Genomic DNA, 10,852 nt, shown 5'->3' with positions numbered 1-10,852 from the left:
CTTAAAAATATATAATTTGCTCGATTTAACTATAAAAGCAATTGTTATAGCAGAATAATAATACGATAAATAGAATCTTAATCAATCCATGGTCTATTGCAAACGATAGATTCCGGAAAACGACGAATACCGGACAACATAAAACAACGGCATGAAATATGAAAAAGAAATGAACTTATTGAGTTTACAATTAATAAAAATAATTATACGTACAAACTTAAAAAATATTTCAGAAACGACAAAAAAAAAAAAAAANAAAAAAAAAAAAAAAAAAAAAAAAAAAAAAAAGATGAATAAATACAATTATTTATTTTAGAAATTTTAGTTTGAACACGCTCTTTTCTTCTCAACGGAAAAAAAAACAAACATTTTCAAATGATCTTAAAAACAGATAAATTCTTACCGTTGCTTCTGCAAATATTGTCCCTGCTCTGTTTTAGTGTCTATTATTTTGCACTCACAACCACTGATACATCACACGTCATGTCTGAAGCGTTTTACACAAACTGCAACAAATCCTCAATTTTCTTCTTGATCAGGTGTCTTCTTCTCAATAACTTCGGGGTCTCCCCGGCCGATCGCCCGCCAAACGCTGTGCAAACCGTGGAGGTAGCCGATTCGAATCCCGCTGTTACCCTGGATGCATCTTCGTGATGTAATTCTTTGTATTGTGCTACCAGTCCTTCTATTTGTCGTCCCGCAGTGGACTGATCGTTAAGACACGGTTCCCAGCAGATCACCGAAGTCAAGCATCACTGGCTACGGTCAGTGTGCGGGTGGGTGACCACTTGGATCAGTCTGCGTAGGGAGCCGAGGGTGTACGGTATGGGTCCTCGTTAAACTGTGCTACCGTAAAGTGCTCGACTTCGCGCGCAGGTCGTCGGGCTACCGAAGCGGGGGTGCTCCCCTCTGCAGAGGATCAAAATTGTGATGGCATGTCTTCGGATCATCCTCCGGGATGTTTCCCAGACCGTCACCAATAGCCCATTGTGCAGCTCTAGTGCGACGTAAATGAACAACAATTTTCTATTTGTCAAAGGTTTATACGACTAAATTGAAAACACAAGCCTGCAAATGTATGTAAATCCACATCAATAACTTCAATGTCGATAAAATTTCTGAACGATAGACGCGGAAATCTGCTATATTCACAAATGATATAAACGGCTGCTATTAATATTATAAGAATAGAATTCGTGACGGAACCGATAGAATAAGACGATATATAAGGGAAGACGATATATAAGGGAGAACGAAAGATGCGGGAACGAGATTCGACTCCCTATTTTTAATTTCCAAATCACTTTGTACAGAACAAAATGGTATTATCATGCATCGCGTATTTAAAAATGATATAAAAAAATTAGCTTTGGCTGAGCTAAGACTGTTGTTGTTGTTAATTTACGTCGCACTAGAGCTGCACAATGGGCTATTGGCGACGGTCTGGGAAACATCCCGGAGGATGATCCGAAGACATGCCATCACAATTTTGATCCTCTGCGGAGGGGATGGCACCCTCGCTTTGGTAGCCCGACGACCTGCGCGCGAAGTCGAGCACTTTACGGTAGCACAGTTTAACGAGGACCAATACCGCACACACTCGGTCCCTACGCAGACTGATCCAAGTGGTCACCCACCCGCACACTGACCGTAGCCAGTGATGCTTGACTTCGGTGATCTGCTGGGAACCGTGTCTTAACGATCAGTCCACTGCGGGACTAGCTAAGACTGAAAATAGCTTATTGGAGAAGAAAATGGTGCTAATTTTTTGTTATGAAAAGAAAATGAGAGATTAAAACTAGACAAGGCATTTTAAAAAAATGGAAGGGCATATAAGTGACTAAAATGATGGTTTCTTATGCTACTAAAGAAGTGATAATTACAGCCTCCAAAAAACTTGCAACTATTTGCCATGCTGTAGCTAAAAAAAATCATTTATACAAGTTCATGTTCTAATTTCATTTTTGATGCAATAAATGAATTTAGAAAGAGATAAGTTCATCATACTTTAATAATGCATTTCTTTTCCCATTATTTATCAAACTATTCCCTTTATCAAGTAAATGTTAAAGTTAATTTAAGTTGTTTTGTTATTTCAAGTTGGAGAGGATTGATTGCTTTGCATCATTTAAATATTTCGTGAATATAAAATTTTATTTACTAAATTTATTTGTAAGCATACTGTAAATATATTTAGGGAGAAAGAAAATGATTCAAAATCAGCGATTTTAAAATTTATTTTTTGGTTATCCATTTACGTCGCATTAGAGCAGCACAATGGGCTATTAGCGACGGTCTGGGAAACATCCCTGAGGATGATCCGTTGACATGCCATCAAAATGTTGATCCTTTGGAGAGGGGGTGCCACCCCCACTTCGGTAGCCCGACGACCTGCACCGAAGTCGAGCACTTTACGGTAGAATAGTTTAACGAGGACAAATACCGCACACCCTCGGTCCCTACGCAGTCTAATCTAAGTGATCACCTTGCCGCACACTGACCGCAGTCAGTGATGCTTGACTTCGGTGATCTGCTGATATTGTAAAAGAATTATAAATTTAGTTGTTTGTGTGCGCACTTTCAGAATATTCTTACTTAGAAAAAGGTTAATTTACTATTATCATTAAAAAGGATAAATATTGCGGACAAAAATATAATTATAAAATTACGTTTGGTTACTAAAACCACCAAATCGAACCGTTTTGGCAACCAAGAAAAAATATTAAGGTGCCATTGACACCAGACTGTCACATTCTATTTTCTAACTCTGGTTATGACTCTTATTTCCTAGATTCCTATTCTGTATTTCAAATGCGGAAAAAAAAAGTAATTTTTATTTATTGAAAAAATAATTTTGAGTATCGTCTCTTAATTAGAAGATACTAATTATCATCCTATTTAATAAATGCAATGATTTTCTTTTCTCGTTTTATTTTTTACCTTCATTTTCCATTTATCGTTTGCGACTGTGTTTTTTACACTTCAAATCACTTTTGCTTTTTCTCATTCATGCCTGGCAAGTCTTAAGAATGGGAGCTCATTTTCGAGCGCTTGAAACATACCAACTTTCATTTCCATCTGCATATTTTTTTAATCAAGTAACTATCTTATTTTACGCGTCTCCCGGTTCAACTTGTTCTTTTAATGCGTTAAATTAAATTAAAAAATAAATAAATTCTTGGAAAAATAAAGAACACTAGGCAATGACGTCATACATATTTATTTCACATTGAATAAATGACACAAAAATATTACTTTTGAAAATGGATATTACACTGGTGTAGAAATATCTTAACCGACAACACATACATTCTCTTACATGAGAAAGTATTTTTTTTTATTTTTAGGATTTCAATTTATCACAGGATCTATCTGAAATATATAGAAGTAGTAATTAAAAAACCATTTTCTATTTAGTCTTTCGGTTAATATACGATAAATGTATTTATTTTTCAATTTGAGTACAAATGTATTAGATAGTTCTATTGAGAGGAAGACAGAGGAAATAAAACAAAACAGCTTTTCATTCACAGGGAAAGCTGTTAACAGTTCAATTAATATATTTTTACAAATATATATTTAAAGAGGATGTTTCAGAATGGCCAAATTTTTAGGACCTATGTCACAAAGGTTAAATAAGGTTCGCAAATTAATATTTAAGCGGAGAAAAAAAAAATCTATAAAAACACTGCCGATAAAGGAGGTGCTTTAAGCATCAAAACGTATTTAATGGAAAAGTCTATTAAAACATACAGAATTTAACTTTTGTTTGGATGGCAAACCAACACATTTTACACATAACATTACTAAAAAAAAAAACTAAATAATTATTATTGTTTTCTATTATATTAATTGCTTTTATATGAACATTTACATCTATTTATAACCCTAACAATTCCTGAGATCAGAAAAATGGAATTAATTTTTTTTTCTCTACATTTTATTTTTTATATAAAAAAGGTAAACTTTACTTAGTTTGGATTTAAAAACGACTATGGAACAAACAAGCCATTAAAAAATAACAAGCGAATAAAATTTTCATTCAAGTTCGGAATTTTCGTTCAATATACTTTAAAAAAAATTATATATGAAAATAAAAAAAAGCATCACGATAGGATTTAATAAATTTTCGAAACACAATTTCGCTTCTCTTTACCCAAGTTTTTCATTCAAACAAAACTGAAAACACAAAAGCAACTCTTTATTAAAATAATCTTCACTAAATGTAGAATATCTTTCAGCCACGAGTTCCGGGCTGTTCTCCGTTAATGATACAATAGCTCCTTTTACACTTCTACCAGAAATAAAAGTTTAACTATTCAGCTGTAATATTAAAACTTTATATTCCACCAATTGAAAGGGCTGTTTTATAATTAAATTAACCTCTAATTACAAGTACTCGTAAAAATTGTTACAAAATATTACATACTTACAGTTTGTAATATAGAGTATAAAATTGAATATTCATCTTTATTTAATAAATATATGGACGTTTTCAGAAATTGTTTTTTTTTTGTCACTGAGCTGTGAGAGAAATTTCTAGGACATCTGCTGTTTTTTTAAAATATTGGGAACGATCTTAAGAAAAGTAATTTTTTCGAGGCAGTGTATTTTCTTTAAAAGGAAAAAAAATTATTTTATTACCTTACTGTTTAAATAAATAAATGAAAAAAAACTACATTTAATGCTTATAAATAGCAATGCAACAAGGCAAACTTTATACGATTGCTAAAGAAAAGCATAGCTGCTTACACAGAAATCCAGTAGATTTTATGAAATAATACAAATTTCATGATAATTGTTGCATAATGTACTAGATATTTCACACATAGGGGTTTTTATAGTCATCAAAATAGAAAAACTGCAATAGTTATGATAAACATTAAACATACTTGAAATGTTACGTATTATGTTTACTCATAATTTCGAATATTAAAAGGCATTTAATTCATTAAAGGTAGTTAAGAGATTTCTTTAAATTAATTTAAAAAGAGAGTTCAGAATAAAAATAAACAAAATTTTAGAACAAAAAAAAAAAAGAAGTTTTGAGCTGATTTCTAAAAATGAGGTTTGATTCATTATGTATTAATAATACATATTTAAATATTCAAGCAATAATCTATTTCAATAGGGATTTTTTTTTTTTTTTTAGGAAACGTACTCAATTTTAGGGAATTTTCTAAAATGTACAAAAACCAGGAGAATTTTAATTAAACCAGTAGAAACTGGCAAAATCCAGTTGAGTTGGCAGCTATGGAATAGTAGTTGAGGTTTTTGTTGACTTGAGGGGTATTACACAAAAGATTATCACAAAAGTTTAAAAAAAAAACAAAAAAAAAAACAGCAACTTTGACTAGGATTTGACCAAGTACGGACAAGTGAGACTAAAAATCCAATAGAGAGCTACGGAAAGCAAAAGAAAACCACAGCATGTTAGACTAAAATGCTATGCTGCTTTTTTTTTTCTTTCTTCCTCTTATCAGTTCTAAAGAGAGAAAGAAAAAAAAAAAGACAAGAGCTGTCATGAAAATCATTGACTCATATTTAACAAATCCTTTCTAAAGATAGCAAAAGATATATATATAGATAGATATAATCCTATACTAATTTTACAGCAGAAGACATGCCGATATTTGTTAAAAAATAATGCACAATTCGGCGGCAATTTAGACAAAATGCAGACACAAATTGTAAGAATGAAATTACAATAATCTACATTGTTTCAACAAATATCTATACACTACATATCAACAATTTGTGCTACCACATCGAGAGTATCTTAAGTAATAACGTTTCGTCAGTGCAAAATACATTATGTGAAACATTTTAGTCAATAATTATGAATATACAACAAACTCTTTTTTAGAGATTATCATTAGTGACGCAAGATATCGTATGGCTCAGTATTTTTTGTTTTGTTAGAGGTTAGTTTTATTATTGTAAAACCATGACAAAACTTAGGTATATTTAATCTATATAGTTAGGGAAAGTAATGGGCCTCGTATTGTTAACGAGGACACTACACCACGGGAGAAATCCTTCTTGTCATATTCTTTTTCCACCTACAATATTATTTTCAACTGTAGAAAGAGTAAGTTCTGCAGGGTTTCCACTCAATATTAAGAAGGAAAAAAATTCCCGGACTTTTCCTGGCATATCAGGTAAATTTCAATGAAAATCCATACTATATTTTTAGCTACACAATGCAATTTTTTCAGCAGAAAACTGATTTTTTTTTTATTTGTAATGTCAAATATTAAATTTTGTGAGCAAAAACATATATTAGAATTAAAACGTGGAAAAGTTTCACTAAAAAGTGGAATTTTATAAAATAATTGTAATAGATGTTGGAATTATTTAACTCTAATCTCGATAACTGATTACTGTTACTGACAATTCTAAGACTGGTTATTTTCCAGGTACTATTATTATTATAGGAATTTTTCAGTTTTAGGGGGCTAATAAATTTAGGTTCACATGCGTGAAACTCACGCCTTAAGTAAAAGAATATAAATATTTCAAATGTTAAACTGCACCTATAGTAGAAACAAACATGCATAATGTTATATTATGGTCTATTTAAAAATAATGATGAATAGATTTTATTTTATAACCGTCGTTGAACAGCCGACCTAATATTCAGGTTTACGACTACTAATGTTTAACTCCGCAGCCTTGTAATTTTGAACCCAATCTGGAAGACAAGGGAACTCCTGAATCAAAAGTATTGGGAGAAATTTTGCCTTTGAGGAAGACTTTTCAATGGAACTAACCCGCATTTGCGTTACAAGGAGAGAGAAACCACAAAAACCTCCCATGGTTAATTTGACCTCGAGGGGACTCTAACCCACGATCTGTCTATCACCAAGAGTATATTTTACGTCAGCAATGTGATCGGTGCTAGCCGGATGCGGAATTCGTATCAACCTGCCGCCGCTGGGATTGAACCTGGTTCATCTCATTGGAAGGCGATCATGCTAATCAATCCCTCTATCCTGTAAGCCAGCACGGTTCATGAATAGTTTAATAATTTTTGAATAGTTAATTGTTTACGATCAATTATTAATAGTTATAATCATGAATAGTTAACAGTTTATTAATAATTAAATTTTTTTTTTAGCATTTTGCAATATTGCTTTAGATATCAGTTTCAAAACTATTCTCAATAATGAATTATTGAAAAGAATCTAACATTAACTATTAAAAAATATTTAATTCTTGTGGGTCTCTTTCAAAATTATGGAAAAAAAAGTTATTAAATGTATGCATGCACCTTTTTTCACTGACAACTACGCTGTCATAAATTTCACCATACGTGGACCTGCTTGTTCTTCACTGCACAATTTTTAAGCATTAAGTAAACATAAATTTAAAAGCTTCATACAAATCACAGAACTACTAAGACAAAAAAATATATATATATTTTCAGAATAACTAAATTATACCTAATATTTAAAACTATTTTTGTTTCTGAGCATGTGGATTTGGCGTCACTTTTCAAAATCCCTTCCGTTCTGTGGAATTTTATCCAAATAATTTATATATCCTGCATATTCTGGAATCCCCAGAAAGCTTAAACGTATACGAATGTTGTCACTGAGTGCAAAATTATAAATTTTCTTGTAGCGTGTGTTTAGTAGCGAAGGTCCACATAAGTCAGTGTTTCCCAAAGTGTGGTAAGCGTACACCCAGGGGTACGCGTTCTTATGCGAAATATCTTGCAACAAACGAAAATTTCAAAAATTTTTATTTAAAAACAACGCTAGCCAAGAAAATTTACGATTACGTATTTTTCTATTGTTTTTTTTTTGCAGAGTTAACAGTTAATAATTAGTGGTGTCAACAGCCAGTTGTGATTTTTAACTTTTATGATTTTTTTTTTCAGTAAAAAATACATTCATTTTTTGATTAGGGGTACACAGCGTTACGAAAAATTTAGAAAGGGTACACAAAAATCATAAGTTTGGGAAACACTGACATAAGTGGACAGGGGTAACGAAGAGGTTATATTGAGAGGGAACAATCCTGCCGTAATTCAATTGCATTTCGAAATTTTTTTTAAGCGCTTAAATTTTCATTTACCCTAGAATTACCAGAAATTAATTTTCTCTAAACTTCAAAGCACAAATGGTGGTGAAATAGAATTCTGACGGGGTTATAGTGTCCTCTTAAGGCTAGTTCTGTAATTTCAATACTGATGAAATACATTAATGCACATAAATAAAACAGGCATTTATGGAGAGAAGAACATTAAAAATGTAATTATGATTCAATGGATTTATCACAGAATGGAAGGTTTTAATTTCTTAAAATAAGCAATAAAAATAACCAACCGTTATCTGAAAAACTTTACTTAAATATTGTAGTAGTAACAGGGTACGTAGCCAAATTTTTCATAAAAAATAATAAGCACCTTTTAAGCACTCAAAAATATTTTTAAGCACTTTAAAAATATCATAATTAGGCAAGATTTTGACGGTTCTAACCGTCATGTCAAAAAAAAAAAAAATATTGGCATAGTTTTTGACAATTGTCAAAAATTATGAAATTTTGAATCATGAAAAACGAATGGCGTTTTCATAAGCTGCGGACCGACGTTGAATAGAACAACGAAATTAAATATGAAAACGTTGAATAGAACAACGTGAAGTGTTCTTTTGCATAATTGATGCCGAAAATCAGCAAGGTAAAGGAAAAATCTCATCTTGGAGAAGGGAAAATTAAGCATTTTTTAAAAACACCCAAAGAAAAAAAAAGCACCTTTAAGGGCTTTTAAAAAACGAAAATGAGTACCCTTAAGCACTTTTTAAAAACGCTACGCACCCTGTAGAACACTATGCATATATGTAAAATAATTTTTAGTAATCCAAAGCATACTGTTGAATATTAATATATGCAAGTTTTTATGGATACTATGTTACAATATGCTGTGCAATGACATGCATTTAATTCAAAATTCAGAAGAAAATCTTTCAACTTCTGATTGAGAGATTCAAATGATTTGGTATTATTACCTCGTGGCTTGAAAACAAGAAGAAAAAAAAGGGCAATATAAATACGTAACGATAATGGAATTACACGTAGTTCTTATGTATTAAAAGAAATCTACAAACAATTATATTTACTTTCTTTACATACAAGGCCACACACAAGACAGATATATTGTTGGTTCTTTTCTGAAGACGTAAAAAAACTTTTTTCTTCTTCATATCTTGCAAAATATTTGAAAAGACCTTTTTTTAAAATCGTATTTTACGCCTCGATTCTCAGAATACATATTTTCATAAACGTATTATAATATGAACTACAACTTGTTTTCTGAAAGCTTCTTTTCTTTAATAGTGGTTTATCTCATTTAAACAGGGAGAGATTACCTTCAAATGAATTAAAACTAAACATTTTGGAAGAAACTTTAACAGGCAGTCTTGAAACAATTACCCCTTTCTTCTTGAGTAATTTTAAGCAATTATCTTTGAAAACAAGTAATATAATATTTTTTTTTTTTAAAGTCAATTCCTACTAAGGTCAACAAAGAAAATTTTAGTTACTTTTTATAAAATCATTTAATTTTTTTTCCCTCCCAAATAAAACTAAAAGTAATTAAATTTAATTAATGAATTAATTTTTGAAAAAAAAACAGTATTAACATCAAGATTTATCCACTACAAGTTTTAAAAAAAATGTATTTGAACTTTAAGTGGATGAATAAAAAGTATTTTATTAACGATTGAAAATTTGAACAAGATAATATGGAGAGCGTGAACTAATAGTAGAAATTGTAAGAAGAAAAAAAATAATGAAAAATAGATTTATAAAAATTTCTTATTTCCTAATGTTACCCTTATGAGACAGCTAAAATTTATTTTATAAAGCCTTAGAAATAATAAACAAAAATTTTTTGAAGATATTCACGTCACTATAATAAATACTTATTACTAAGTATTTGTTAATAAAAGTAGAATCCAATATACGATACTATAATGAAGGTACATAAAATATAATAGAGGGTGAATTATATTTCGCCTCTATATTTAATATTTTTCACATAACCTAACATAATTTCGCATAACCTAATACATTTTCACATTAACTTATTAATCAATACTTCAAATATAATAAATTAAATATAAGCTATAAAATTAGTGTAGTTTAGTATAACGTCATACAATTGTAATCCATTCTTGTAAATTGTCAACACTATTTCATCTGACAGTTGGTTGTCAATACAAACATCTAATATTAAAAAGAAAATAAAGATGAAGCATAAATATTGAGCATTTTATTCCAAGGTACGTAGCCCGATTTTTGAACAAAAAAATAAGCACCTTTTAAGTACTTAAAAAATATTTTCAAGCAATTTCCAAAGGAAAAAAAAAAATCATAATTAGGATCTGTGCAGTAATAAATTTTTTTTTCCTATCGTTTAAAGTTCTTCATTTATAAACATAAAATCAATATAATTCAATACCATTTTTAAAAACTTCACATAATCATGATAAAATAACTACTTTCTGATAAATATTGCAGAGAAAATTGTGAAAACCATGCTTTTTTTTGCAATTTAAAACGACAATCGACACGACAAAGAAAAAAAAAATCTCTTTAAAAGACAGAAAATTAAGCACTTTTTACAAACCCCAAATAAAAAAAGGACCTTAAAAAAACATCAATGAAAAAAAGCACTTTCGAGCACTTTTTAAAAAGCTACGCACCTTGAATTCATAAAAACTGTGCGGCTACATACTGGATGGTATTGATTGCTGAAAAACTTCCAATATTCAATCAATAGAAAAAGCTTTACATCCTGATATTCATCCCCACCCTGTTAGCCCCGTGGCAGAATTTTTTTGAG

This window comes from Parasteatoda tepidariorum, chromosome 3 (assembly GCF_043381705.1).
Source record: "Parasteatoda tepidariorum isolate YZ-2023 chromosome 3, CAS_Ptep_4.0, whole genome shotgun sequence".
Classification (NCBI taxonomy): Eukaryota; Metazoa; Arthropoda; class Arachnida; order Araneae; family Theridiidae; genus Parasteatoda; species Parasteatoda tepidariorum.
The sequence above is the reverse complement of the archived record's forward strand: the minus strand, read 5'-3'. Positions refer to the sequence as shown.